Here is an 8238-nt window from a genome sequence, read left to right as displayed (position 1 = left end):
TCTACCCCAATATGTTAAGCTTTTGTGCGCTTCCAACTTTTTTCTTGCTTTCTTAACCCCCTAAAGGAAATAAAGCAGGTTATTTGGAATCAAGGAATAAGGTCTTAGAGACTTGTGAGCAGAAACTCAGAGATCCTGGAGATTATTCGCAGACTAATTAACTGAGGATTTAAAAGGGTGATATTATTGGAGGCCCTCCTCCAAGCTTGCATTCAGGGGTGGGGGAGAGGCGTGCGGGGGGCGGGGGCGAATGCTCCACCACAAAGTGTAGTCTGAAACAGATGCAAGACCATTGTCCCCTTTGGAAAGTGCTTATTTTCTCCGGGTTCTCCCGGGAGCCGTCCTCAGACTGGCTCTGTTACATTCTGTACCTGTGCCGTATTCCTGGTTGGTTACAATTGCCTCTATGGCAACCGCCATAGAAACCCGGGGCACCATGCAAACAGGGTCACCGGGCTCACTCGGGCGCACGGGCTCCTGTGGGCCGACCCTGGCTGCGACTCTCCCGTCTGGTGTGATCTGGGAAACGCTTGTGCACGTTTCCGTTGCCCCGTCTTTTGCATCGCACACAGTCCTTTAGAATATGAGAGCCAGCGTGGTGTAGTGCTTAAAGGTAGACTGCCTCTGAAAATGGAGGCTCCTTTTCACTGTCATGGCTAACAGACATCGACAGGTGGACAAAGCTTTGTTTAAACCTCTCTTTAAAAGCCATATCTGGTTAGTGTCGTTTCTTTGGGCGGTAAATCCCATGTGAATCATACATTATGTGGAAAGCAGGAGGGGGGTATTTCCCCCCTAAATTTCTACTGCCCATTGATTTCATCGAGAGACCCTGTGGTCCAAGAGGTGACTATCTCAGAAGAGTCCAAGCCAGAGCCAGCAAATCCATCGCGCTGTTTCCAGCCAGCCAGAAGCTGATCCCGAAGATGCCAATGGCAGTCCTACACCTGTTCCAAGCATCCGCTATTCAGAGAGGTAGACTGCCTCTAACCATGATGGATCTATTTCACCACCATGCCTGATAACCAGCCAGAGACATTATCAGCCCATTAATTTCTCCAATACCACCACCCATTTTTTTTAAATGCTACCTATGGAGCACCCCCACACCTAGTGATTAAGAAGCCAGTCAGCGAACCAATGCCTGAAAAATCCATTAATCTGGAGGAACTGAATGGTGACTATTCTATGCATATTCACTTGGAAAGAATGAATTCAGTGGCATTGAATTCTGAGTCGGATGTCGGATTGGGGTGCATAAAAATCCTGGGGTTCCTTCCAGCTTGGAGATGGAGGAAGAAGAGGAGGAAGAAGAAGAGTTCGTTTTTATATGCCGACTTTCTCTACCACTTAAGGAAGAATCCAATTCTGAGTCAAATGTTGGATTGGGGTGCATAAAAATCCTGGGGTTCCTTCCAGCTTGGAGGTGGAGAAGGAAGAGGAAGAAGAAGAGGAATAGGAGGAAGAAGAAGAGGAAGAAGAAGAGTTGGTTTTTATAGGCCGACTTTCTCTACCACTTAAGGAAGAATCCAACCGACTTACAGTTACCTTCCCTTCCTCTGCCTACAACAGACACCCTGTGAGGTAGGTGGGGCTGAGAGAGCTCTAAGAGAACTGTGCCTAGCCCAAGGTCACCCAGCGGGCTTCATGTATAGGAGCGGGGAAACCAACCCAGTTCTCCAGATCAGAGTCCCACGCTCCAACCCCGGCTCTTCACCACCTCTCCAAATAGGCTCCCTTCTCCCCGCTGGAGTTGGTCCCTCCCCAGAGGCTGGCCTGTGGGGCGCCCTGGGCACCTGGGCACCCCCTTCCCTCTCCCCCCTTCCCCTCCCTACCTGGCCGGCTCGGGAGTGCCTGTGCGCGGCTGCCAACGGAGTCGAGGCATGGGTACCCAGTGGCAGGGGCAGCGCAGGGTGGCTGCGCTCTCGGCCCCCCTTCCCCCAGTAAGTTGCCAGGGCTGGGTTAGGAGGAAGGGCAGAGGGATCGCAGCGGCTTCCTCCTTCCCCTCCCCATCCGAAGGCAGGGGCTGCCCCCCCCCTCCCCACACCTCGTGCGATGCCTTTTTTTAACCCTTCCCTGTCGGCTTTGGGAAAAGGCGCCTTTTGGCTGCGAGCGGGCGGGAAAGGGGGGAGGGGGGAGGAACGAATAAGGGGGGGTTTTTCCAGAAGTCCTCCACCCAACCCTCCCCCACGCCAAGCCCCCCTCCAACTAGCGCACCCTGAGCACCCTCCTTACCCCCCCCCACCCCCAGTTTGCAATCCCTTGCCAAACACACACGCGTTTCTCGGGGGGTTTAGGAAGGCGTAACTCCGTTTAGGATGGCGCGGCTGATCCTCCTCGCTAGGCTCCAACGCTAGGCTACTGCAAGAGCATCGGGGTTTTTTTTTGGAGGGGGGGGAAGAGAATTCGGAGCGCTTCAAAAACTCCAAGAATCCAGGTTCCCCCCCCCCCACCCCCAAGTTCCCTATTAGCCTCTCCTCGAACTGAACTCCGTCTTTGCAATTGCTGATTCTACGATTTTAGGCAGATTATGAGAGGGAGGGCATCTTGGCCATCTTCTGGGCACGGAGTAGGGGTCACTGGGGGTGTGGGAGGGGGGTAGTTGGGAATGTCCTGCATTGTGCAGGGGGTTGGACTAGATGACCCTGGGGGTCCCTTCCAACTCTAGGATTCTATGAATTCCGACGTTTCATCCCGACCCGATGCAACACCGCCCCTCCCCCCCACAAAGACCCCTTTCTAGGATTTTTTTAAATTAAAAAACCCCGTTTTCTTAGCAGTTGCGTCAAAACCGACCTTTTATTTTTCCAAAGAACCAGAAAATAAAACAAAACACTAAAATTTCAGGGAGGGAAGGCATTGTCAGCAGGAAAACCCACCCACCTACCCAGGACCCCCAAAGATCAACGCAAATTATGACAATCTATTTAGAGAAGGTCGAGATACCTTCCTTTCTTTCTTTCTTTCTTTCTTTCTTTCTTTCTTTCTTTCTTTCTTTCTTTCTTTCTTTCTTTCTTTCTTTCTTTCTTTCTTTCTAGCACGAAAGGTGAAATTCACTTCGGTCGTCCTGCCTCGCAATTTGGCCGCCTGATGCCGGTTCTTGGCTTTTCCCGTAGGGCTTTTTTCTTTCCTGGGTGCCTGGTGGGGGGTTCCTTTGGTCTTTAACGAACTCTCTTTCCAGGCAGAGGGCAGAGATTTTTTGCCGAACCCCACCGATCCGCCAGCATCCGGACTAATTGGTCTGTCAAATTAAACCCTGAACGGAAGAGCGCAGAAGGAAGTGGTGGGGGGCAAAGAAATAACGGAAGGACCACCGTCATAATAACTAATAATAATGATTACTAATAATCATATTTCTCAATCGCTGTTAGTGCTGGCGATTCGACTGCGCGCTTGCTTTGTAAAAATCAACTGAAAACAAAGCAGCTCAATAAAATCATTCCTCAAGTGATAAGAGCATAAGAAAAACCCTGCTGGATCAGACCAAGGTCCATCAAGTCCAGCAGTCTGTTCCCACAAACCATTTATGCACCGGAGGTTTTGCCTTGGATTTGCTGCTCTCTAGATGCACGTTTTCCCCATCCGAATTCTCACAACTTTGCATGCTTACTGTTGAGTTTTGAGAATTTGGATGGGGGGAAATGTGCATCGAAAGAGTGGCAAATCCAAGGCAAAATCTCCCATGCGTAAATGGCGGCAGTGGCCAGCCAGGTGATGCACCTGTCAGAGGTAAACATGCTCCCTCCGACAACGAATCGCTCCATCTGAATGGAGGGGTAACCCAGATGTAAACAGTGCTCTCAACTCCTGCTGGAATCTGGCAGCCCAAATGTCGTGATCGACCTGCCCCATTCCTCCTTATCTAGAGTTAAAAGGGACACTTGAATCTTGGCTGAGGCCATTCATGCATGGGAGGTTTTGTCTTGGATTTACTGCTCTCTAGATGCACATTTCCCCCATCTGAATGCTCAGAACTGCATGGGGGCCTATTTTTGAGTGTTGAGAATTTGGATGGGGGAAATGTGCATCTAGAGAGAGGCAAATCCGAGGCAAAACCTCCCGGGCATAAATGGCCTTTGTCTCTCTATCTGAATCTAGTCTAACTAAAGATTTGGGAAGAGCATCAGGAAGGAATTGCCTGCCTTGTTTCGGACACGGCCTGTCCTCAAATGGCATCTAGCGCCCCATCACGTTTTCACCGGACACCTCTCCTACACGGGGTGAAGCCATTTAATTTCAATGGAAGCACCAATCCCCTTTAGATTTACAACCGCTTCATTCTGGCCTCTTACAGTTCCATGCATTCACACCGCAATCCTAAACCATTCCTAAACCAAATCTGTTCAAGCCAGTGTGGTGTAGTGGTGAGAGAGTAAGCCTAGGGATCTGGAAGACCCCGGTTTGAATCTCTGCTGTAGAAGCTTGCTCGGTGACCTTAGGCCTATCATACACTCCTACCTTACAGGGTTGTCGTGAGGCTAAAATGGAGGAGAACCATAGAAACAGCTCTGGGTCTACACTGGAGAGAAAGGCGGCATACAAATGAAGTCAAATAATAAATACTCCCATCAATTTGAAGGGGAATATGGTTTGCATTAATTGGAACTCATCTCCCCTCATATCACACAGGCCTGTGAGTCTTGGCGTGTGCAACCGGAGTACATTCTTACCTGTTTCATTTATTTATTTTAAAGGTTTTTATCCAGCTTTTTTCTAAAAAAGGACATCAGAGGGGTTTACTTCAGAACACAAATTAGAGAGGGGGGTTCAGGTGTAGAGCATATGCTTGGAGTGCAGAAGGTCCCAGGTTCAATCCCCAGCATCTCCAGTTAAAGGGACTAGGCAAGTAGGTGATGGGAAAGACCCTGGAGAGCCGCTGCCGGTCTGAGTAGACAATACTGACTTTGATGGACCAAGGGTCTGATTTGGTATAAGGCAGCTTCACACATCCATGTGTGCATGTTATAAATCTCCAGGCAGCAAAAGATGCCTCGCATCCTTAACTCATGTGTCCTCATACAATAAGGGACAGTGTTCTGCTGAAAAGGGGCCAGTAGTGAAAAAAGGCAAATGCAATCTTGGGCTGTATCAACAGAAATATAATGTCCAGATCACACAAAGTGATGGTATCACTTTACTCTGCTCTGGTTAGACCTCACCTAGAATATTGTGTTCAGTTTTGTTCACCGCAATTTAAGAAAGATGTAGACAAGCTGGAATGTGTCCAGAGGAGGGCAACAAAGATGGTGAGGGGTCTGGAGACCAAGTCCTATGAGGAAAGGTTGAAGGAGCTGGGTATGTTTAGCCTGCAGAGGAGAAGACTGAGAGGGGATATACAACCATCTTCAAGTACTTGAAGGGCTGCCATAGAGAGGAGGGTGCCGAGTTGTTTTCTGTGGCCCCAGAAGGTTGGGCTAGAACCAATGGGTTGAAATTAAATCAAAAGAGTTTCCGTCTAGACATTAGGAAGAATTTTCTAACAGAGCGGTTCCTCAGTGGAACAGGCTTCCTTGGGAGGTGGTGAGCTCTCCTTCCCTGGAGGTTTTTGAGCAGAGGCTAGATGGCCATCTGTCAGCAATGCTGATTCTATGACCTTAAGCAGAAAAGTTGAAGGCAGAAGGAAAAGAGGAAGAGCCAACAAGAGATAATCCTTAAAGGAAGCCACAGCCGGCCCTCAGTTTGCAAGATCTGAGCAAGGCTGTTAAGGATAGGACACTCTATAAAGGAAGCCACAACCCTCAATTTGCAAGATCTGAGCAAGGCTGTTAAGGATAGGACACTTTGGAGGGCACTGATTCATAGAGTCGCCATGAGTCGGAAGTGACTTGAGGGCACTTAACACACACACACACACACAAGCAGATGATGAGAGGGAGAGCATCTTGGCCATCTTCTGGGCATGGAGAAGGGATCACTGGGTGTGTGTGTGGGAGGGGGGAGGAGGTAGTTGGGAATTTCCTGCATTGTGCAGGGGGTTGGACTAGATGACCCTGGTGGTCCCTTCCAATTCTACGATTCTATGATTCTGGGAGGACCCAACACGAGATGGACTGGCTCTATAAAGGGAGCCACAGCCCTCCGTTTGCAAGACCTGAGCAAGGCTGTGACTGATAGTGGTGGTGAATGGTTCTTAAAGGCAACGCTCAAGCCTCTGTTCCCCGTAGAAACGCAACCTCCCGCCCCAGCAGCCGGGCGAGAAATTCCCGGGGAAGCGCCCGCCACCTTCCCAGCCATCATCTGGACAGACACACTCGCCCCGCCCACCTACTCCCTTAACCCCTTCATCTCCAGCTAGGAAAACAGATAATTCACAGTGGGTAGCCGTGTTAGTCTGTCTGCAGTAATAGAAAAGTGCAAGAGTCCAGTAGCACCTGAAAGACTAACAAAAATATTTTCTGGTAGGATATGAGCTTTCTGAAGAAGTGAGCTGTGGCTCACGAAAGCTCATACCCTGCCAGAAAATATTTTTGTTAGTCTTTCAGGTGCTACTGGACTCTCGCCCTTTTCTACTTTTCTCCAAGGGAACTGATCTGTGTAGTCTGGAGATATAACTCCAGGGGATCCCCAGGTCCCACCTGGAGGGTGGCATCCCTAGAAGGAAGGGACCTCAGCATGGACCAACATCATAAAGCCCACCCTCCAAAGCATCCCTTTTCTCCAAGGGAACTGATCTGTGTAGTCTGGAGATGAGCTATAACTCCAGGGGATCCCCAGGTCCCACCTGGAGGCTGGCATCCCTAGAAGGAAGGGACCTCCGCATGGACCAACATCATAAAGCCCACCCTCCAAAGCATCCCTTTTCTCCAAGATAATTCACAGTGGGTAGCCGTGTTAGTCTGTCTGCAGTAGTAGAAAAGGGCGAAAGTCCAGTAGCCCCTTAAAGACTAACAAAAATATTTTCTGGTAGGGTATGAGCTTTCGTGAGCCACAGCTCACTTCTTCAGATACCCTACCAGAAAATACCCTACCATACCAAGCTCATACCCTACCAGAAAATATTTTTGTTAGTCTTTAAGGTGCTACTGGACTCTTGCCCTTTTCTGCTACTTGAAAAGAAAATAATGCTAGGGAAAGTGGAAAGCACTGCATGGCTCAGAGGTAGAGCATCTGCTTGGCATGCGGAAGGTCCCAGGTTCGTTCCCCGGCATCTCCAGTTAAAGGGACTGGGCAGGTAGGTGATGTGAAAGATCTCTGCATGAGACCCTGGAGAGCCGCTGCCGGTCTGAGTAGAAAATACTGACTTTGATGGACAAAGGGTCTGATTCAGCACGAGGCAGCTTCACGTGTGTTCGGCCCCCTTATATGATATCAATTTACTAGAGAAACAATATGTATTAAATGAGTGTTAGGGAGAAATGGAGGACTTACAAAATAATTAATTTTTAATGGAAATAATCAAATGCTTTTTATTACACTAATCCATTTATTATTAGTGAGATTTATTATTTCTCTTCTTTTTCCTTTTATTTTTATTTCCTTTTTTCTTTCCTTTATATGATATTACTAACTATTAATCTTTTCTTTTCTTTTTTCTTGAAAAATACAAATGTTAAACACACCAATAAATATTAACAATAGTATTAGGATTAGAATTTTGTGCAAAGGAGATTACTAATTTATCACAAGTTGAAGGGAGGTGTAGGGGAAGTCAATGCTTCTTGATTATATATAGATTTTTTTTAACAATGTTATTTGTTTTTACTTTATATTCTTTATGTTATTGTTAAACTGTGGTTAATAATTTTAAAAAAATAATAAAAAAAATTATTAAAAAAAGAAGAAGAAGAAACCCCGGCCCTCCATCTGCTAAGACCCGAGCGAGGCCGTTAAGGATGTAGGACAATTTGGAGGGCGTTGATTCACAGGGTCGCGACTTCACGGCTCCGGACACATGCTTAGACCAGCTCCTTCCAGGGAACTACATCTCCCAAGATGCCTCCCGGCTCTCCCCCGCCTTTTCCGGCACAGGCGCTTCCGGTCCGGGAAAGAGGCGGTTGATTGGCGGGCGGCTTCGAAGCCGGCGGGAGGGAGGCGGGAGGGAGGCGGCAGCTCGACCCGCCGCTTCTTCCCGCCCGACTGAGGCCTGTTGTGGGGGCTGGGCGGGCCTTCGTTGGCCCTACGGGGGTGGGGAGAGACAGAAAGGGGGCAAATAGCTTCGCTTCACTGGTAAAGGAGGGAAGGGTGGGTCCCAGTCCCCCCCCAATTGGGTCAATTCTCCCCCCAGTTGGGTCAGCTCCC

Source organism: Euleptes europaea, chromosome 19, assembly GCF_029931775.1.
Source record: "Euleptes europaea isolate rEulEur1 chromosome 19, rEulEur1.hap1, whole genome shotgun sequence".
Taxonomy (NCBI): domain Eukaryota; kingdom Metazoa; phylum Chordata; class Lepidosauria; order Squamata; family Sphaerodactylidae; genus Euleptes; species Euleptes europaea.
Note: the sequence above shows the minus strand (reverse complement) of the source record.